General features: G+C 46.7%; 1 protein-coding gene across 1 annotated transcript in view; it reads left to right on the top strand.

Annotated features, from left to right (window-relative positions):
* The first annotated feature begins 14,058 nt into the window (after positions 1 to 14,058).
* The window catches only part of LOC145862587 (uncharacterized), a 42,691-nt gene continuing 33,900 nt past the window's right edge, over positions 14,059 to 22,849 (top strand). Inside the window, exon 1 of the mRNA XM_082967276.1 lies at positions 14,059 to 14,150. The gene's annotated coding sequence lies outside the window, so the exon portion shown is untranslated. The remainder of the gene's footprint in view (positions 14,151 to 22,849) is intronic.

Below are 22,849 nucleotides of genomic sequence, written 5' to 3'. Positions count from 1 at the left end.
GCTAATTCAGCTCTACTAACTCAGTTAGCCCTGCTAATTCAGCTCTACTAACCCAGTTAGCCCTGCTAATTCAGCTCTGCTAACCCAGTTAGCCCTGCTAATTCAGCTCTACTAACCCAGTTAGCCCTGCTAATTCAGCTCTACTAACCCAGTTAGCCCTGCAATTACGCTCTACTAACCCAGTTAGCCCTGCGAATTCAGCCAGCTCTACTAACCCAGTTAGCCCTGCTAATTCAGACAGCTCTACTAACCCAGTTAGCCCTGCTAATTCAGCCAGCTCTACTAACCCAGTTAGCCCTGCTAATTCAGCTCTACTAACCCAGTTAGCCTTGCTAATTCAGCTCTACTAACCCAGTTAGCCCTGCTAATTCAGCTCTACTAACTCAGTTAGCCCTGCTAATTCAGCTCTACTAACCCAGTTATCCCTGCTAATTCAGCTCTACTAACCCAGTTAGCCCTGCTAATTCAGCTCTACTAACCCAGTTAGCCCTGCTAATTCTGCTCTGCTAACCCAGTTAGCCCTGCTAATTCAGCTCTACTAACCCAGTTAGCCCTGCTAATTCAGCTCTGCTAACCCAGTTAGCCCTGCTAATTCAGCTCTACTAACCCAGTTAGCCCTGCTAATTCAGCTCTTCTAATCCAGTTAGCCCTGCCTCATTGAGCCAGCTCTACTAACCCAGTTAGCCCTGCTAATTCAGCTCTACTAACCCAGTTAGCCCTGCTAATTCAGCTCTTCTAATCCAGTTAGCCCTGCCTCATTCAGCCAGCTCTACTAACCCAGTTAGCCCTGCTAATTTCAGCCAGCTCTACTAACCCAGTGAGCCCTGCTAATTCAGCCAGCTCTACTAACCCAGTTAGCCCTGCTAATTCAGCCAGCTCTACTAACCCAGTTAGCCCTGCTAATTCAGCCAGCTCTTCTAACCCAGTTAGCCCTGCTAATTCAGCCAGCTCTTCTAACTTAGTTAGCCCTGCTAATTCAGCCAGCTCTACTTACCCAGTTAGCCCTGCTAATTCAGCCAGCTCTACTAACCCAGTTAGCCCTGCTAATTCAGCCAGCTCTACTAACCCAGTTAGCCCTGCTAATTCAGCCAGCTCTACTAACCCAGTTAGCCCTGCTAATTCAGCCAACTCTACCAACCCAGTTAGCCCTGCTAATTTAGCCCTGCAAACCCAGTTAGCCCTGCTAATTCAGCCAGCTCTAATAACCCAGTTAGCCCTGCTAATTCAGCCGGCTCTACTAACCCAGTTAGCCCTGCTAATTCAGCTCTACTAACCCAGTTAGCCCTACTAATTCAGCTCTGCTAACCCAGTTAGCCCTGCTAATTCAGCTCTACTAACCCAGTTAGCCCTGCTAATTCAGCTCTACTAACCCAGTTAGCCCTGCTAATTCAGCTTTACTAACCCAGTTAGCCCTGCTAATTCAGCTCTGCTAACCCAGTTAGCCCTGCTAATTCAGCTCTACTAACCCAGTTAGCCCTGCTAATTCAGCTCTACTAACCCAGTTAGCCCTGCTAATTCAGCTCTGCTAACCCAGTTAGCCCTGCTAATTCAGCTCTACTAACCCAGTTAGCCCTGCTAATTCAGCTCTGCAAACCCAGTTAGCCCTGCTAATTCAGCCAGCTCTGCTAACCCAGTTAGCCCTGCTATTTCAGCTCTGATAACCCAGTTAGCCCTGCTAATTCAGCTCTGCTAACCTAGTTAGCCCTGCTAATTCAGCTCTACTAACCCAGTTAGCCCTGCTAATTCAGCCAGCTCTACTAACCCAGTTAGCCCTGCTAATTCAGCCAGCTCTACTAACCCAGTTAGCCCTGCTAATTCAGCCAGCTCTACTAACCCAGTTAGCCCTGCTAATTCAGCTCTACTAACCCAGTTAGCCCTGCTAATTCAGCCAGCTCTACTAACCCAGTTAGCCTTGCTAATTCAGCCAACTCTACTAACCCAGTTAGCCCTGCTAATTTAGCCCTGCAAACCCAGTTAGCCCTGCTAATTCAGCCAGCTCTAATAACCCAGTTAGCCCTGCTAATTCAGCCAGCTCTACTAACCCAGTTAGCCCTGCTAATTCAGCTCTACTAACTCAGTTACCCCTGCTAATTCAGCTCTACTAACCCAGTTAGCCCTGCTAATTCAGCTCTGCTAACCCAGTTAGCCCTGCTAATTCAGCTCTGCTAACCCAGTTAGCCCTGCTAATTCAGCTCTACTAACCCAGTTAGCCCTGCTAATTCAGCTCTGCTAACCCAGTTAGCCCTGCTAATTCAGCTCTGCTAACCCAGTTAGCCCTGCTAATTCAGCTCTTCTAACCCAGTTAGCCCTGCTAATTCAGCTCTACTAACCCAGTTAGCCCTGCTAATTCAGCTCTTCTAATCCATTTAGCCCTGCCTCATTCAGCTAGCTGTACTAACCCAGTTAGCCCTGCTAATTCAGCTCTACTAACCCAGTTAGCCCTGCTAATTCAGCCAGCTCTACTAACCCAGTTAGCCCTGCTAATTCAGCCAGCTCTACAAACCCAGTTAGCCCTGCTAATTCAGCCAGCTCTACTAACCCAGTTAGCCCAGCCAGCTCTGCTAACCCAGTTAGCCCTGCTAATTCAGCCAGCTCTGCTAACCCAGTTAGCCCTGCTCATTCAGCTCTGCTAACCCAGTTAGCCCTGCTAATTCAGCTCTACTAACCCAGTTAGCCCTGCTAATTCAGCTCTTCAAATCCAGTTAGCCCTGCCTCATTCAGCCAGCTCTACTAACCCAGTTAGCCCTGCTAATTCAGCTCTACTAACCCAGTTAGCCCTGCTAATTCAGCCAGCTCTACTAACCCAGTTAGCCCTGCTAATTCAGCCAGCTCTACTAACCCAGTTAGCCCTGCTAATTCAGCCAGCTCTACTAACCCAGTTAGCCCTGCTAATTCAGCCAGCTCTACTAACCCAGTTAGCCCTGCTAATTCAGCCAGCTCTACTAACCCAGTTAGCCCTGCTAATTCATACAGCTCTGGTAACCTAGTTGCCCTGCTAATTCAGACAGCTCTGCTAACCCAGTTAGCCCTGCTAATTCAGCTCTACTAACCCAGTTAGCCCTGCTAATTCAGCCAGCTCTACTAACCCAGTTAGCCCTGCTAATTCAGGTCTGCTAACCCAGTTAGCCCTGCTAATTCAGCCAGCTCTACTAACCCAGTTAGCCCTGCTAATTCAGCAAGCTCTTCTAACCCAGTTAGCCCTGCTAATTCAGCCAGCTCTGCTAACCCAGTTAGCCCTGCTAATTCAGCCAGCTCTACTAACCCAGTTAGCCCTGCTAATTCAGCCAGCTCTACTAACCCAGTTAGCCCTGCTAATTCAGCCAGCTCTACTAACCCAGTTAGCCCTGCTAATTCAGCCAGCTCTGCTAACCCAGTTAGCCCTGCTAATTCAGCCAGCTCTGCTAACCCAGTTAGCCCTGCTAATTCAGCTCTACTAACCCAGTTAGCCCTGCTAATTCAGCCAGCTCTACTAACCCAGTTAGCCCTGCTAATTCAGCTCTACTAACCCAGTTAGCCCTGCTAATTCAGCCAGCTCTGCTAACCCAGTTAGCCCTGCTAATTCAGCCAGCTCTACTAACCCAGTTAGCCCTGCTAATTCAGCCAGCTCTACTAACCCAGTTAGCCCTGCTAATTCAGCCAGCTCTGCTAACCCAGTTAGCCCTGCTAATTCAGCTCTACAAACCCAGTTAGTCCTGCTAATTCAGCCAGCTCTGCTAACCCAGTTAGCCCTGCTAATTCAGCTCTACTAACCCAGTTAGCCCTGCTAATTCAGCCAGCTCTGCTAACCCAGTTAGCCCTGCTAATTCAGCCAGCTCTGCTAACCCAGTTAGCCCTGCTAATTCAGCCAGCTCTTCAAACCCAGTTAGCGCTTCTAATTCACCCAGCTTTGCTAACCCAGTTAGCCCTGCTAATTCAGCCAGCTCTACAAACCCAGTTAGCCCTGCTAATTCAGCCAGCTCTGCTAACCCAGTTAGCCCTGCTAATTCAGCTCTACAAACCCAGTTAGTCCTGCTAATTCAGCCAGCTCTGCTAACCCAGTTAGCCCTGCTAATTCAGCTCTACTAACCCAGTTAGCCCTGCTAATTCAGCCAGCTCTGCTAACCCAGTTAGCCCTGCTAATTCAGCCAGCTCTACTAACCCAGTTAGCCCTGCTAATTCAGCCAGCTCTACTAACCCAGTTAGCCCTGCTAATTCAGCCAGCTCTGCTAACCCAGTTAGCCCTGCTAATTCAGCTCTACTAACCCAGTTAGCCCTGCTAATTCAGCCAGCTCTGCTAACCCAGTTAGCCCTGCTAATTCAGCCAGCTCTGCTAACCCAGTTAGCCCTGCTAATTCAGCCAGCTCTGCTAACCCAGTTAGCCCTGCAAGCTCCTCACACCACGAATCCGACAACCAATGATATAGATGACCTAAACCAGAACCAGAACCAACGGGTTTCAGGGCAGACTTTTCCACCAAACTCGAAGGTTCCTAACAAGGATTAGTGAGGTTAAACGTGACCTTTAAGCCTACTTGATAAGATAATTATCTAATAAAGGTAAATGAATTAATAATCCATTATTAATTAGTAGTTATGTAGCATGGGTAATGAATAATTAAGGTACTGAACGTTAGTTCCATAAGGTCTAGTAGAGACCCGGAAGGGAGAGAAATGTGTGTGTGATTAGTGGGCCTAAAGGACCCGTAGACATGTGTGTGTAGAGACCGGGAGTAGCCTTCAAGGTTCTCCTAATCTCGGGGGAAAGGAGCAGGCAGCGCTGGATAGTGATTAACAGTGGTGGGAAGTCCGGGGAGGGATACTGTTCACCTACTGTTGGTGTGGAGGTGTGTGCGTAAGCGGAGAGAGAGGATAAAATGAACATCTTTGTTAATGTTGGGGGCAGAACGTTCTGAATAAACGGTACGAACATTTTGCAGAAAGCTGAGTCCTAATTATTAACCCCCATTGTCTTACAAACCTTGGGAATTAGTCAAAGCTTATTGATTATTAATTATTATCATTGGGATAGAAAAATTCCTTTGACACTACTCCATGCACTTGGACGAAGCTGAGGAAGGCATTAGCATGGTGGAAGATACTGTCGTCATCTGTCAAAACAACGACCAAAAAGGTGGCGAACTTTACTTCAAAACTAAACTCGCTCAAGAACCACCACGAGGTCTAATTTGAGACTGGTTAATCTACCCGAAAAAGTGGAAAATGGTAATGCAGTTGCATTCCTCGAGAGATGGCTTCCCGAGGCTTTGGGGCCAGACAACTGTCCGAACCCCCTGTGCATTGAAAGAGCCCATCGGCTCCCAGCTCCTACAGGTCCGAGAAACCCCCCCCCCCCTCTCCTCCTTATCCTCATCATGAATCTTCTCAACTTTCAAGACAAAGTCCAAGTGATGTGGAAAGCCAGGGCTATGAGCAAGAGCCCATATGACCAAGAGATCATGTTCTTCCCTGACCTATCTTCTGCGGAACTACACCGAAAAATAACCGAAAAAGAAAAGACTTTGACGGGGGTCAAACACCAACTCAGGCCCCTCAACGTTGCCTAAAGAACAGCATTCCCAGCTAAACTACGGCGGTGTCACGTCCTGACCAGCAGATGGAGCTGTTGTAGTAGTTTGGGGGTCAGGACGTGGCAGTCGTGTGTGTGTGTTTGATTGTTCTGTGTGTCTTGTGACTCCTGATCAGGAACAGCTGGGGATCGTTGTTGCTGATTGGGAGTCATATATGTAGGAGTATGTTTGTCACTGGGGTTTGTGGGTGGTTGTTTTTACACTGCGTTTATAGCATATAAAACTGTTACTGTTGTCACCTTCATTGTTTTTTCAAGTGGATGCTTTAATCTTTTTTGGTAATAATTAAATATGAGTATTCACATACCTGCTGCGCCTTGGTCCATTTATGAAGACAACCGTTACAGGCGGACCGTTACAGGCGGACCTACAATGGACGGTCACGCAAGTTTGAATCTCCCTCTCAAGCTGAGGCGCTCATCCGTTTCATACAACGTGAATCTTCTTCTTGTTCACTTCAAGTTTACCGTAGTCCCACTCTGGACTACGGAGAATTAAACCACCTTGGATTATATGACTGTTGGCGAGCTAACTAACATTAGCTAATTTATTAGCTGCTACTGTTGTACTGTAACTAGCATAACAGTTAAGTGAATAATATGGTGAGCCCACTCAAAGCATCCTTATATTATTTGTTGCCTGTATGTGCTCATCACTTAGCTCAGTTTCTTCTGTGTGAAAGGCGAGAGTGCTGTCCGTTGAACGTTGGGTGTCATGTTGAAGTATATTTTTGTTATGATAATTATCTTCCATTTGATTACATAAAACACTGTCGAATGCCAGCGAAGATGTTTAGCTCCATGCCGACGGACACATCAGGACCTTGTTCATTCATCCGGCACCAACGACAAGCGTAGGGATTCATTCAATGGCATTGAGGAATAGATCACCTCAGCCATCGGCTTCATCAATAAGTGCCAAGTCCCCTACATACAGCCCAGTCCCCCCTACATACAGCCCAGTCCCCTACATACAGCCCAGTCCCCCCTACATACAGCCCAGTCCCCTACATACAGCCCAGTCCCCTCTACATACAGCCCAGTCCCCTACATGCAGCCCAGTCCCCTCTACATACAGCCCAGTCCCCCCTACATACAGCCCAGTCCCCTACATACAGCACAGTCCCCCCGACATACAGCCCAGTCCCCCCTACATGCAGCCCAGTCCCCCCTACATACAGCCCAGTCCCCTACATGCAGCCCAGTCCCCTACATACAGCCCAGTCCCCTACATGCAGACCAGTCCCCCCCTACATACAGCCCAGTCCCCCCTACATACAGCCCAGTCCCCTACATGCAGCCCAGTCCCCTACATACAGCCCAGTCCCCCCTACATACAGTCCAGTCCCCTACATACAGCCCAGTCCCCTACATACAGCCCAGTCCCCTACATACAGCCCAGTCCCCCCTACATACAGTCCAGTCCCCTCTACATACAGCCCAGTCCCCTACATACAGCCCAGTCCCCCCTACATACAGCCCAGTCCCCCTACATACAGCCCAGTCCCCCCTACATACAGCCCAGTCCCCCCTACATACAGCCCAGTCCCCTCTACATGCAGTCCAGTCCCCCCTACATACAGCCCAGTCCCCCCCTACATACAGCCCAGTCCCCTACATACAGCCCAGTCCCCTACATACAGCCCAGTCCCCTACATACAGCCCAGTCCCCTCCTACATACAGCCCAGTCCCCCCTACATACAGCCCAGTCCCCTACATACAGCCCAGTCCCCCCTACATACAGCCCAGTCCCCCCTACATACAGCCCAGTCCCCCCTACATACAGCCCAGTCCCCCCTACATACAGCCCAGTCCCCTCTACATACAGCCCAGTCCCCCCTACATACAGCCTAGTCCCCCTACATGCAGCCCAGTCCCCTACATACAGCCCAGTCCCCCCTACATACAGCCCAGTCCCCCCTACATACAGCCCAGTCCCCTACATGCAGCCCAGTCCCTTACATGCAGCCCAGTCCCCCCTACATACAGCCCAGTCCCCCCTACATACAGCCCAGTCCCCCCTACATACAGCCCAGTCCCCCCTACATACAGCCCAGTCCCCCCTACATACAGCCCAGTCCCCCCCTACATACAGCCCAGTCCCCCCCTACATACAGCCCAGTCCCCCCTACATACAGCCCAGTCCCCTACATGCAGCCCAGTCCCCTACATGCAGCCCAGTCCCCCCTACATACAGCCCAGTCCCCCCTACATACAGCCCAGTCCCCTACATACAGCCCAGTCCCCCCTACATACAGTCCAGTCCCCCTACATACAGCCCAGTCCCCCCTACATACAGCCCAGTCCCCCCTACATACAGCCCAGTCCCCTCTACATGCAGTCCAGTCCCCCCTACATACAGCCCAGTCCCCCCCTACATACAGCCCAGTCCCCTACATACAGCCCAGTCCCCTACATACAGCCCAGTCCCCTACATACAGCCCAGTCCCCTCTACATACAGCCCAGTCCCCCCTACATACAGCCCAGTCCCCCCTACATACAGCCCAGTCCCCTACATACAGCCCAGTCCCCCCTACATACAGCCCAGTCCCCCCTACATACAGCCCAGTCCCCCCTACATACAGCCCAGTCCCCCCTACATACAGCCCAGTCCCCCCTACATACAGCCCAGTCCCCCCTACATACAGCCTAGTCCCCTACATGCAGCCCAGTCCCCTACATACAGCCCAGTCCCCCCTACATACAGCCCAGTCCCCCCTACATACAGCCCAGTCCCCTACATGCAGCCCAGTCCCTTACATGCAGCCCAGTCCCCCCTACATACAGCCCAGTCCCCCCCTACATGCAGCCCAGTCCCCCCTACATACAGCCCAGTCCCCCCCTACATACAGCCCAGTCCCCCCTACATACAGCCCAGTCCCCCCCTACATACAGCCCAGTCCCCCCCTACATACAGCCCAGTCCCCCTACATGCAGCCCAGTCCCCTACATGCAGCCCAGTCCCCCCTACATGCAGCCCAGTCCCCCCTACATACAGCCCAGTCCCCCCTACATACAGCCCAGTCCCCCCCTACATACAGCCCAGTCCCCCCTACATACAGCCCAGTCCCCCCTACATGCAGCCCAGTCCCCTACATGCAGCCCAGTCCCCCCTACATACAGCCCAGTCCCCTACATGCAGTCCAGTCCCCTATATACAGTCCAGTCCCCCCTACATACAGCCCAGTCCCTCCTACATGCAGTCCAGTCCCCTACATACAGCCCAGTCCCCTAAATAGGTAAAGCGGTTGAGCAGGTGCTTTCAACTTCATCTGGAAAAATCGAAAACATTATATTAGGAAATCTATCTTTTTATTTTTTTTTTCCCACTTTGAATAATACTTTTAAGATAAATTGGACTAAACATTTTTTTTAAAGATTCCAACTACAATTTGGAAATTCATTCCTCGTTATCTTCTCCCGTTTTGGTGACTTCAATTTGATAAGATTCCTGCTTTTCATAGACCAGTATTCTTAGCGTGGTCGTTAATATATAAACACAATTTTTCCCTGCATAGGTATTTCATTTGGAACAATAATCATATCAATTGTTACTCAATTATGAGGAATTTTTATCTCATTACTATATCCGTGTAACATCTAGAGAGTTCCCCATAGTCTCTGATGCTGTAACATCTAGAGAGTTCTCCATAGTCTCTGATGCTGTAACATCTAGAGAGTTCTCCATAGTCTCTGATGCTGTAACATCTAGAGAGTTCTCCATAGTCTCTGATGCTGTAACATCGAGAGAGTTCTCCATAGTCTCTGATGCTGTAACATCTAGAGAGTTCCCCATAGTCTCTGATGCTGTAACATCTAGAGAGTTCTCCATAGTCTCTGATGCTGTAACATCTAGAGAGTTCCCCATAGTCTCTGATGCTGTAACATCTAGAGAGTTCCCCATAGTCTCTGATGCTGTAACATCTAGAGAGTTCCCCATAGTCTCTGATGCTGTAACATCTAGAGAGTTCCCCATAGTCTCTGATGCTGTAACATCTAGAGAGTTCTCCATAGTCTCTGATCTCTGATGCTGTAACATCTAGAGAGTTCTCCATAGTCTCTGATGCTGTAACATCTAGAGAGTTCTCCATAGTCTCTGATCTCTGATGCTGTAACATCTAGAGAGTTCTCCATAGTCTCTGATGCTGTAACATCTAGAGAGTTCCCCATAGTCTCTGATGCTGTAACATCTAGAGAGTTCCCCATAGTCTCTGATGCTGTAACCTCTAGAGAGTTCTCCATAGTCTCTGATCTCTGATGCTGTAACATCTAGAGAGTTCCCCATAGTCTCTGATCTCTGATGCTGTTACATCTAGAGAGTTCCCCATAGTCTCTGATGCTTTAACATCGAGAGAGTTCTCCATAGTCTCTGATGCTGTAACATCTAGAGAGTTCTCCATAGTCTCTGATGCTTTAACATCGAGAGAGTTCTCCATAGTCTCTGATGCTGTAACATCTAGAGAGTTCTCCATAGTCTCTGATGCTGTAACATCTAGAGAGTTCTCCATAGTCTCTGATGCTGTAACATCTAGAGAGTTCTCCATAGTCTCTGATGCTGTAACATCTAGAGAGTTCTCCATAGTCTCTGATGCTTTAACATCGAGAGAGTTCTCCATAGTCTCTGATGCTGTAACATCTAGAGAGTTCTCCATAGTCTCTGATGCTGTAACATCTAGAGAGTTCTCCATAGTCTCTGATGCTGTAACATCTAGAGAGTTCTCCATAGTCTCTGATGCTGTAACATCTAGAGAGTTCTCCATAGTCTCTGATCTCTGATGCTGTAACATCTAGAGAGTTCTCCATAGTCTCTGATCTCTGATGCTGTAACATCTAGAGAGATCTCCATAGTCTCTGATGCTTTAACATCGAGAGAGTTCTCCATAGTCTCTGATGCTGTAACATCTAGAGAGTTCTCCATAGTCTCTGATGCTGTAACATCTAGAGAGTTCTCCATAGTCTCTGATCTCTGATGCTGTAACATCTAGAGAGTTCTCCATAGTCTCTGATGCTTTAACATCGAGATAGTTCTCCATAGTCTCTGATGCTGTTACACCTAGAGAGTTCTCCATAGTCGCTGATGCTGTAACATCTAGAGAGTTCTCCATAGTCTTTATTGCTGTTACATCTAGAGAGTTCTCCATAGTCTCTGGATGCTGTAACATCTAGAGAGTTCTCCATAGTCTCTGATGCTGTTACATCTAGAGAGTTCTCCATAGTCTCTGATGCTGTAACATCTAGAGAGTTCTCCCATAGTCTCTGATGCTGTAACATCTAGAGAGTTCTCCATAGTCTCTGATGCTGTAACATCTAGAGAGTTCTCCATAGTCTCTGATGCTGTAACATCTAGAGAGTTCTCCATAGTCTCTGATCTCTGATGCTGTAACATCTAGAGAGTTCTCCATAGTCTTTATTGCTGTTACATCTAGAGAGTTCTCCATAGTCTCTGATCTCTGATGCTGTAACATCTAGAGAGTTCTCCATAGTCTCTGATGCTGTAACATCTAGAGAGTTCTCCATAGTCTCTGATGCTGTAACATCTAGAGAGTTCTCCATAGTCTCTGATGCTGTAACATCTAGAGAGTTCTCCATAGTCTCTGATGCTGTAACATCTAGAGAGTTCTCCATAGTCTCTGATGCTGTAACATCTAGAGAGTTCTCCATAGGTCTCTGGATGCTGTTAACATCTAGAGAGTTCTCCATAGTCTCTGATGCTGTAACATCTAGAGAGTTCTCCATAGTCTCTGATGCTGTAACATCTAGAGAGTTCTCCATAGTCTCTGATGCTGTAACATCTAGAGAGTTCTCCATAGTCCTGGCTGATCTGGGCTGGATGCTGTAACATCTAGAGAGTTCTCCATAGTCTCTGTGGAGGGCTCTGGCTGGCTGTAACATCTAGAGAGTTCTCCATAGTCTCTGATGCTGTAACATCTAGAGAGTTCTCCATAGTCTCTGATGCTGTAACATCTAGAGAGTTCTCCATAGTCTCTGATGCTGTAACATCTAGAGAGTTCTCCATAGTCTCTGATGCTGTAACATCTAGAGAGTTCTCCATAGTCTCTGATGCTGTAACATCTAGAGAGTTCTCCATAGTCTCTGATGCTGTAACATCGAGAGAGTTCTCCATAGTCTCTGATGCTGTAACATCTAGAGAGTTCTCCATAGTCTCTGATGCTGTAACATCTAGAGAGTTCTCCATAGTCTCTGATGCTGTAACATCTAGAGAGTTCTCCATAGTCTCTGATGCTGTAACATCTAGAGAGTTCTCCATAGTCTCTGATGCTGTAACATCTAGAGAGTTCTCCATAGTCTCTGATGCTGTAACATCTAGAGAGTTCTCCATAGTCTCTGATGCTGTAACATCTAGAGAGTTCTCCATAGTCTCTGATGCTGTAACATCTAGAGAGTTCTCCATAGTCTCTGATGCTGTAACATCTAGAGAGTTCTCCATAGTCTCTGATGCTGTAACATCTAGAGAGTTCTCCATAGTCTCTGATGCTGTAACATCTAGAGAGTTCTCCATAGTCTCTGATGCTGTAACATCTAGAGAGTTCTCCATAGTCTCTGATGCTGTAACATCTAGAGAGTTCTCCATAGTCTCTGATGCTGTAACATCTAGAGAGTTCTCCGTAGTCTCTGATGCTGTAACATCTAGAGAGTTCTCCATAGTCTCTGATGCTGTAACATCTAGAGAGTTCTCCGTAGTCTCTGATGCTGTAACATCTAGAGAGTTCTCCATAGTCTCTGATGCTGTAACATCTAGAGAGTTCTCCATAGTCTCTGATGCTGTAACATCTAGAGAGTTCTCCATAGTCTCTGATGCTGTAACATCTAGAGAGTTCTCCATAGTCTCTGATGCTGTAACATCTAGAGAGTTCTCCATAGTCTCTGATGCTGTTACATCTAGAGAGTTCTCCATAGTCTCTGATGCTGTAACATCTAGAGAGTTCTCCATAGTCTCTGATGCTGTAACATCTAGAGAGTTCTCCATAGTCTCTGATGCTGTAACATCTAGAGAGTTCTCCGTAGTCTCTGATGCTGTAACATCTAGAGAGTTCTCCATAGTCTCTGATGCTGTAACATCTAGAGAGTTCTCCATAGTCTCTGATGCTGTAACATCTAGAGAGTTCTCCATAGTCTCTGATGCTGTAACATCTAGAGAGTTCTCCATAGTCTCTGATGCTGTAACATCTAGAGAGTTCTCCATAGTCTCTGATGCTGTTACATCTAGAGAGTTCTCCATAGTCTCTGATGCTGTAACATCTAGAGAGTTCTCCATAGTCTCTGATGCTGTAACATCTAGAGAGTTCTCCGTAGTCTCTGATGCTGTAACATCTAGAGAGTTCTCCATAGTCTCTGATGCTGTAACATCTAGAGAGTTCTCCATAGTCTCTGATGCTGTAACATCTAGAGAGTTCTCCATAGTCTCTGATGCTGTAACATCTAGAGAGTTCTCCATAGTCTCTGATGCTGTAACCTCTAGAGAGTTCTCCATAGTCTCTGATGCTGTAACATCTAGAGAGTTCTCCGTAGTCTCTGATGCTGTAACATCTAGAGAGTTCTCCATAGTCTCTGATGCTGTAACATCTAGAGAGTTCTCCGTAGTCTCTGATGCTGTAACATCTAGAGAGTTCTCCATAGTCTCTGATGCTGTAACATCTAGAGAGTTCTCCATGGTCTCTGATGCTATTCCATCTGGAGCTCTCATGTTATTGAGAGGTGTAGCCAGACCTCACCTTGTTGACCTACCCTCGCTTAATCCAGTTGACTCTCCAATAGGGAAAACGTGTTCCTCCTTGCTCCCTCAGAACAACAGATCTATACGTGCTTTATTTCAAAGGGATATTGTATCCATTCCTTATGTCACAAGTTACTGGAATACATTGGGTCACTAATATCTGTTGGGAAAAATTCTGGTTATTACCACACAAATACCTGCTTGTTAACAAGGTGAAAGAGGTCTCTTTCAGAATGATCCATAAGTATTACCCTGCGAATCATTACCTGAAGAAACTCAAAAAATACATTACCATTGATTGTACTTTTTGCGTTGATCATCCAGAAACAGTTTCGCATTTATTTTTGGCATTGTCTACATTATGGAAAGATATTCACCGTTTTATAATTGTTTATATTCTTGATGACTTTTGTTTATTATGGGAGAATGTCCTGCTCGGTTTCCTTAATTCATAATAAAGATAAAGAAAAAACTATTTTACCTCATAAATCTAATTGTGCTAATAGCAAAAATGTCATATTCAGAAATGTAAATACAAGACCACGAAGAAGACAACATAACAAGAGGCCACGAGAAACGGTCTTGAGTGACAACAAATTTACCCAATTAGCTTATTCGCTTGAAACACACCCACTTCAGTCGATCCAATCACTTCTGTTGACACGCCCACTTTCAGAGACACCTCCACGTCGGCAGGTCCCGCCCAATCCGGAGAGGGGTTCTCTACGCGTCACATAACACGGAAGTGACGTCGCAGCTCACCAGATTTGGATTAAACCATCGGATTACAGTAAAAACAGTCGGACGGAGCGAAGAACCGGAGGGCTGTCAGATCGACCTGAAAACGGTACGGTTCCTTGCAGTTTTTTTTTTTACAACAAAAAAATTCTTGAATATGTTAAAGGAGACGTATACCTTGTAAAGTTATGCGTTTTGTTTTTGAGGCAACATTTTGTTCGGGTGTTTATTAGAGTCAAGACGTGTCTTTCTTTCTGGGTAGTTTCATCTATCCGGTGCTGCTGTCGTCTGGCATCAAACCGCAGGCGAGCTGTGCAGTCTTGGAAGAAAATAGACCACATTTCATTTGAGAATTTTATTTGACATATTATTTCAGAAAATATAATGAATCGTTGATTTGCGTTGTGTTACAGCGTTGTAATAAGGCATATACGCACTGGAGCTGTACTATTCTGTCTTTGTTTTTACACCCCTCTGTCTGTAGACGCCGGTCAGTCATCCTCATAGAGAGGGGTGGCTGCTACGCTGCTAAACGGCTTATTATGTAACACACTGAACGGTACGAAAACATGACAATGCTGCAGATTTATACATGTATTCTGTATACTATTCCTTATAGGTACACATGCACTGTACATTTGTTCTACTATAGGTCGCAGAACAGCAGTCTGAGTAGGCTATATATACTGTAGGTCACAGAGCAGCAGTCTGAGTAGGCTATATATACTGTATATACTGTATATACTGTAGGTCACAGAACAGCAGTCTGAGTAGGCTATATATACTGTAGGTCACAGACCAGCAGTCTGAGTAGGCTATATATACTGTATATACTGTAGGTCACAGAACAGCAGTCTGAGTAGGCTATATATACTGTAGGTCACAGACCAGCAGTCTGAGTAGGCTGTATATACTGTACGTCACTGAACTGCAGTCTGAGTAGGCTATATATACTGTAGGTCACAGAGCAGCAGTCTGAGTATGCTATATATACTGTAGGTCACAGAACAGCAGTCTGAGTAGGCTATATATACTGTAGGTCACAGATCAGCAGTCTGAGTAGGCTATATATACTGTAGGTCACAGAGCAGCAGTCTGAGTAGGCTATATATACTGTATATACTGTAGGTCGCAGAACAGCAGTCTGGGTAGGCTATATATACTGTATATACTGTAGGTCACAGAGCAGCAGTCTGAGTAGGCTATATATACTGTAGGTCACAGAGCAGCAGTCTGAGTAGGCTATATATACTGTAGGTCACAGAGCAGCAGTCTGAGTAGGCTATATATACTGTATATACTGTAGGTCACAGAGCAGCAGTCTGAGTAGGCTATATATACTGTAGGTCGCAGAACAGCAGTCTGAGTAGGCTATATATACTGTAGGTCACAGAGCAGCAGTCTGAGTAGGCTATATATACTGTAGGTCACAGATCAGCAGTCTGAGTAGGCTATATACACTGTAGGTCACAGAGCAGCAGTCTGAGTAGGCTATATATACTGTAGGTCACAGAGCAGCAGTCTGAGTAGGCTATATATACTGTAGGTCACAGAACAGCAGTCTGAGTAGGCTATATATACTGTAGGTCACAGAGCAGCAGTCTGAGTAGGCTATATATACTGTAGGTCACAGAGCAGCAGTCTGAGTAGGCTATATATACTGTATATACTGTAGGTCACAGAGCAGCAGTCTGAGTAGGCTATATATACTGTAGGTCACAGAACAGCAGTCATATACAATATTCTCTCTCATATACCTTTATGTGCTGTACTGTACATGTCTGAGGAAGAATCCTGTAGTTTTATGAGAAGGCAGACGACCTGTCTTGGCTCAAGGAGAAGAACTATGGTGACTACAGTTCCGGTGCTGGATGCTGGACCCCTGGGTGCTGGACCCCTGGGTGCTGGATGCCTGGGTGCTGGATGCCTGGGTGCTAGACCCCTGGGTGCTGGACCCCTGGGTGCTGGACCCCTGGGTGCTGGGTACTGGACCCCTGGACCCCTGGGTGCTGGACCCCTGGGTGCTGGATGCCTGGGTGCTGGGTGCTGGACCCCTGGGTGCTGGGTGCTGGACCCCTGGGTGCTGGGTGCTGGACCCCTGGGTGCTGGACCCCTGGGTGCTGGACCCCTGGGTGCTGGGTGCCTGGGTGCTGGGTGCTGGACCCCTGGGTGCTGGGTGCTGGACCCCTGGGTGCTGGACCCCTGGGTGCTGGGTGCCTGGGTGCTGGGTGCTGGACCCCTGGGTGCTGGGTGCCTGGGTGCTGGGTGCTGGACCCCTGGGTGCTGGATGCCTGGGTGCTGGGTGCTGGACCCCTGGGTGCTGGACCCCTGGGTGCTGGACCCCTGGGTGCTGGGTGCTGGACCCCTGGGTGCTGTCTTGCTGTTGTTGTGAGGGTAGCGTTGTATTTCCTGATTCTGCTGAGTGAGAATGTGGAGTAAATGTCTAGATGTGACAGAGATCTGTCTGGTTTCAGTTTGGTGAGCACCGAGCCCAGGGTGCAGTTACAGGTCACAGAACAATCAGCCTAATGTAGGATGGAAGACACACACACACACACACACACACTGATACACACACACACACACTGATACACACTCACACACACTGATACACACTCACACACACACTCACCACTGGTGAAGAATGAGCCTATCAGGGGAGGGGTATTGTCTGTGTTGACCAATGGCAGGAGGTTACTCACCACTGGTGAAGAATGAGCCTATCAGGGGAGGGGTATTGTCTGTGTTGACCTATGGCAGGAGGTTACTCACCACTGGTGAAGAATGAGCCTATCAGGGGAGGGTATTGTCTGTGTTGACCCAACACCTGACTGGCTTCAAACGTGACGATCAGAGCAAATCAAATCAAATTGTATTTGTCACATGCTTGGTAAACAACAGGTGTAGACTACCAGTGAAATGCTGACAGGTCTTTACCAACAATGTAGAGAGAGACTACAGGTGAAGAAAACAAAAACACTTATATCACACAAACGGCGAAAAACAGTCCTGTAAGGTTCACTGACAATACATGGAGACAACTACCCACAAAACCCATGGAAAAACACCCTTACTAAATAGGACCTTCAATTAGAGGCAACGAGGAACAGCTGCCTCTAATTGAAGGTCAACCCAAGAAACTTAAACATAGAAATAGACACACTAGAACAAACATAGAAATATACTAACATAGAACATAAACCAAAAACCCCGAAACACATAAAACAAATACCCCCCTGCCACGTCCTGACCAAACTACACTAACAAATACCCCCCTGCCACGCACTGACCAAACTACACTAACAAATAACCCCCTGCCACGTCCTGACCAAACTACACTAACAAATACCCCCCTGCCACGCCCTGACCAAACTACACTAACAAATACCCCCCTGCCACGTCCTGACCAAACTACAATAACAAATACCCCCCTGCCACGTCCTGACCAAACTACAATAACAAATACCCCCCTGCCACGTCCTGACCAAACTACACTAACAAATACCCCCCTGCCACGTCCTGACCAAACTACAATAACAAATACCCCCTGCCATGTCCTGACCAAACTACACTAACAAATACCCCCCTGCCACGTCCTGACCAAACTACAATAACAAATACCCCCCTGCCACGTCCTGACCAAACTACAATAACAAATACCCCCCTGCCACGTCCTGACCAAACTACACTAACAAATACCCCCCTGCCACGTCCTGACCAAACTACAATAACAAATACCCCCCTGCCACGCCCTGACCAAACTACAATAACAAATACCCCCCCTGCCACGTCCTGACCAAACTACAATAACAAATACCCCCCTGCCACGCCCTGACCAAACTACAATAACAAATACCCCCCTGCCACGTCCTGACCAAACTACAATAACAAATACCCCCCTGCCACGTCCTGACCAAACTACAATAACAAATACCCCCCTCTGCCACGCCCTGACCAAACTACAATAACAAATACCCCCCCTGCCACGTCCTGACCAAACTACAATAACAAATACCCCCCTGCCACGTCCTGACCAAACTACAATAACAAATACCCCCCTGCCACGTCCTGACCAAACTACAATAACAAACACCCCCCTGACACGTCCTGACCAAACTACAATAACAAATACCCCCCCGCCACGTCCTGACCAAACTACAATAACAAATAACCCCCTGCCACGTCCTGACCAAACTACAATAACAAATACCCCCCTGCCACGTCCTGACCAAACTACAATAACAAATACCCCCCTGCCACGTCCTGACCAAACTACAATAACAAATACCCCCCTGCCACGTCCTGACCAAACTACAATAACAAATACCCCCCTGCCACGTCCTGACCAAACTACAATAACAACTACCCCCCTGCCACGTCCTGACCAAACTACACTAACAAATACCCCCCTGCCACGTCCTGACCAAACTACACTAACAAATACCCCCCTTTACTGGTCAGGACGTGACAGAGTCATGATGGCGCATGGTGATGATGACTCTTAAAAATCGGGACTATTGATTGAATGAACTATTGATGAACTCAGAAGTAATTCACTTTACACTCAGCGTTAATAATGTATTGATAAATAAATATATACCGGTAAATAGTCGAGTTACACAAAGTAGGGAACTTTATTTTCATAAGGGGATGGATTCTGTTCAAAGAGAGAGATGAAGGAACGATGTTACTATATATATATAATGTTACTGAACAAAGCATGAGAATGATGAGGGGGATTGTAACAACTTCTAATAGCACAAGATAAATAATTGTATAAACTACTTAACGTTAGTAAATTACTGTATAAAGCAACAATATGAATATAAATATAAGAATAACAGTCGTATCTGTCCTTTCGTTCCATCATATACACTGTGTACATGACAACCTGCTCTTTCCATGAAATAGGCAATAACGTTATGTTGGATTACATGGAAATTACATCCACATTTGTGAGTCCATTTCCATGGAAATATCTTATAAATTATGTTGCATGAAAAAAAATAATAATAATAATATTAATTGACATGGAAATTATATCCACATTTGTGAGTCCATTTCCATGGAAATATCTTATAAATTATGTTGCATGAAAAAAAAAAATAATAATAATATTAATTGACATGGAAATTATATCCACATTTGTGAGTCCATTTCCATGGATCTATCCTATAAATGATGTTGCATGAACACACACACAAAAAAAACCAACTCATTAAATTGTATTTTGACAGGAAATGTGACAGGAAATGTGAAAGGCCCAACAAGCACCGCTCCACTCCCGAACAGCTATTGGCTGCTAACGAGGAAGTGAATGCAGGGAGGAGCCTGAGGGAGTTGGCTCGTGCTTCCTGTCAGTACCTGGTCCAGAAACATTCCACATAGTTCATAACTATTTCAGTTTGGTCACTGCACTTTGGTCACGTTCATTTTCTTCACCTTCACAATCAACAGCAGAAAGAGAGGCAGGAATGTTGTTATTTACAAACAACTTTAATACATAGCACGTGTTTATTGACATGCGTTATTGTACACGTGAGATTTCAGAAATGTTGAATACAGTACTCGTGAATAGGTTGGCAAAGCGAAGGTATTTCAAAACATGTGAACACAGCAAAATAGGAAAGCTCTTTGTCAGCGGGCGACGGGTTTGTTTGTGTTTGTTTGTGTTTGTTTGTGTTTGTTTGTGTTTGTGTTTGTTTGTGTTTGTTTGTTTGTTTGTGTTTGTTTGTGTTTGTGTTTGTTTGTTTGTTTGTTTGTGTTTGTGTTTGTGTTTGTTTGTTTGTGTTTGTTTGTTTGTGTTTGTTCGGGTTTGTTTGTTTGTTTGTGTTTGTGTTTGTTTGTTTGTGTTTGTGTTTGTTTGTTTGTTTGTTTGTTTGTTTGTGTTTGTTTGTTTGTGTTTGTTCGGGTTTGTTTGTGTAGATGCAGATCAGAGGTTGGCACAGGGCTTTTCATTTTAAGATTCTGCTCATCAAAGTCGTATGCAATTCATTATCGATTGATTCAGCGTTTGTGTTATTGATGACCACATTTCTGTTAGCGCCCTACTCATGAAAAATGTGTTTAATATTTAGCCATAATAAAATTCATACTAATGCTCATTAAACGGACATCATCCTCTGGTGGAAAGACGCTGTAAACCTGCCACTTCCTGACCATAGTAAGATGTTATTTTCTACGGTAGAGGAGGTCAGGGCGTGACAGGTTTTTTTTTCTAGTTTAGTTTTTCTATGTTGTCATGTTCTAGTTTTTGTATTTCTATGTTGGTTATGTTTGGGATGATCTCCAATTAGAGGCAGCTGGTCCTCGTTACGTTGCCGTTCCTCCTCAGCTACCAGCACTTTCTGCGTCCCAGAAAAGAGGGTTACCTCTGATGCGGTTGCCTGGCAACCCGTTTGTCCTGTCAGGGGAACCCTCATATCAATCTGTCCTGGCAGGGGAACCCTCATATCAATCTGTCCTGGCAGGGGAACCCTCATATCAATCTGTCCTGGCAGGGGAACCCTCATATCAATCTGTCCTGGCAGGGGAACCCTCATATCAATCTGTCCTGGCAGGGGAACCCTCATATCAATCTGTCCTGGCAGGGGAACCCTCATATCAATCTGTCCTGACAGGGGAACCCTCATATCAATCTGTCCTGGCAGGGGAACCCTCATATCAATCTGTCCTGACAGGGGAACCCTCATATCAATCTGTCCTGACAGGGGAACCCTCATATCAATCTGTCCTGGCAGGGGAACCCTCATATCAATCTGTCCTGGCAGGGGAACCCTCATATCAATCTGTCCTGACAGGGGAACCCTCATATCAATCTGTCCTGGCAGGGGAACCCTCATATCAATCTGTCCTGGCAGGGGAACCCTCATATCAATCTGTCCTGGCAGGGGAAGTGACATCAATAAGGTGTGGTGACAGGAAGGGGGTGGGAGTGGCTTGTGGAGGTGGGAGTGGCTTGTGGAGGTGGGAGTGGCTTGTGGAGGTGGCATGGTGACAGCAAGGGGGTGGGAGTGGCTTGTGGAGGTGGGAGTGGCTTGTGGAGGTGGCGTGGTGACAGCAAGGGGGTGGGAGTGGCTTGTGGAGGTGGGAGTGGCTTGTGGAGTTGGCATGGTGACAGCAAGGGGGTGGGAGTGGCTTGTGGAGGTGGGAGTGGCTTGTGGAGGTGGCGTGGTGACAGCAAGGGGGTGGGAGTGGCTTGTGGAGGTGGGAGTGGCTTGTGGAGGTGGGAGTGGTGACAGCAAGGGGTTTACATACACTAAGTTGACTGTGCCTTTAAACAGCTTGGAAAATTCCAGAAAATTATGTCATGGCTTTTGAAGCTTCTGATAGGCTAATTGACGTCATTTGAGTCAATTGGAGGTGTACCTGTGGATGTATTTCAAGGCCTACCTTCAAACTCAGTGCCTCTTTGCTTGACATCATGGGGAAATCAAAAGAAATCAGCCATACTTCCAAAGTCAAGGTATTGGAGTGGCCATCACAAAGCCCTGACCGCAATCCTATAGAAAATTTGTGAGCAGAACTGAAAAAGCGTGTGCGAGCAAGGAGGTCTACAAACCTGACTCAGTTACACCAGCTCTGTCAGGAGGAATGGGCCAAAATTCACCCAACTTATTGTGGGAAGCTTGTGGAAGGCTACCTGAAACGTTTGACCCAAGTTAAACAATTTAAAGGCAATGCTACCAAATACTAATTGAGTGTATGTAAACTTCTGACCCACTGGGAATGTGATTAAAGAAATAAAAGCTGAAATAAATCAATCTCTCTACTATTATTCTGACATTTCACATTCTTAAAATAAAGTGGTGATCATAACTGACCTAAAACAGGGAATTTTTACTAGGATTAAATGTCAGGAATTGTAAAAAACTGAGTTTAAATGTATTTAGCTAAGGTGTATATAAACTTCCAACTTCAACTGTGTTTACACTCATGCTCGTGCATGCTTTGTGAAGGGGAGTGGAAGGATTTCTGTCACCATTGTCCCTGTCCAATCTGTTATGAGTCAGTGTATCACTGTGCCCTTTCACCTCAACAACAAAACAACAGATAAGAACAGGAACAGACACCATGTATAGCTCTCCTCTCCTCTCCTCTCCTCTCCTCTCCTCTCCTCTCCTCTCCTCTCCTCTCCTCTCCTCTCCTCTCCTCTCCTCTCCTCTCCCCTCCTCTCCTCTCCTCTCCTCTCTGAACAGCAGGCAGCATACCCTCCTCTCTCCTCTCCTCTCTGAACAGCAGGCAGCATATCCTCCTCTTTCCTCTCCTCTCTGAACAGCAGGCAGCATATCCTCCTCTCTCCTCTCTGAACAGCAGACAGCATATCCTCCTCTCTCCTCTCCTCTCCTCTCTCCTCTCCTCTCTGAACAGCAGGCAGCATATCCGCCTCTCTCCTCTCCTCTCTGAACAGCAGGCAGCATATCCTCCTCTCTCCTCTCCTCTCTGAACAGCAGGCAGCATATCCTCCTCTCTCCTCTCCTCTCTGAACAGCAGGCAGCATATCCTCCTCTCTCCTCTCCTCTCTGAACAGCAGGCAGCATATCCTCCTCTCTCCTCTCCTCTCTGAACAGCAGGCAGCATATCCTCCTCTCTCCTCTCCTCTCTGAACAGCAGGCAGCATATCCTCCTCTCTCCTCTCCTCTCTGAACAGCAGGCAGCATATCCTCCTCTCTCCTCTCCTCTCTGAACAGCAGGCAGCATATCCTCCTCTCTCCTCTCCTCTCTGAACAGCAGGCAGCATATCCTCCTCTCTCCTCTCCTCTCTGAACAGCAGGCAGCATATCCTCCTCTCTCCTCTCCTCTCTGAAC

Source organism: Salmo salar, chromosome 21 (assembly GCF_965601325.2).
Source record: "Salmo salar chromosome 21, fSalSal1, whole genome shotgun sequence".
In the NCBI taxonomy this organism is placed as follows: domain Eukaryota; kingdom Metazoa; phylum Chordata; class Actinopteri; order Salmoniformes; family Salmonidae; genus Salmo; species Salmo salar.
Note: the sequence above shows the minus strand (reverse complement) of the source record. Positions and strands in the feature narration are given on the sequence as shown.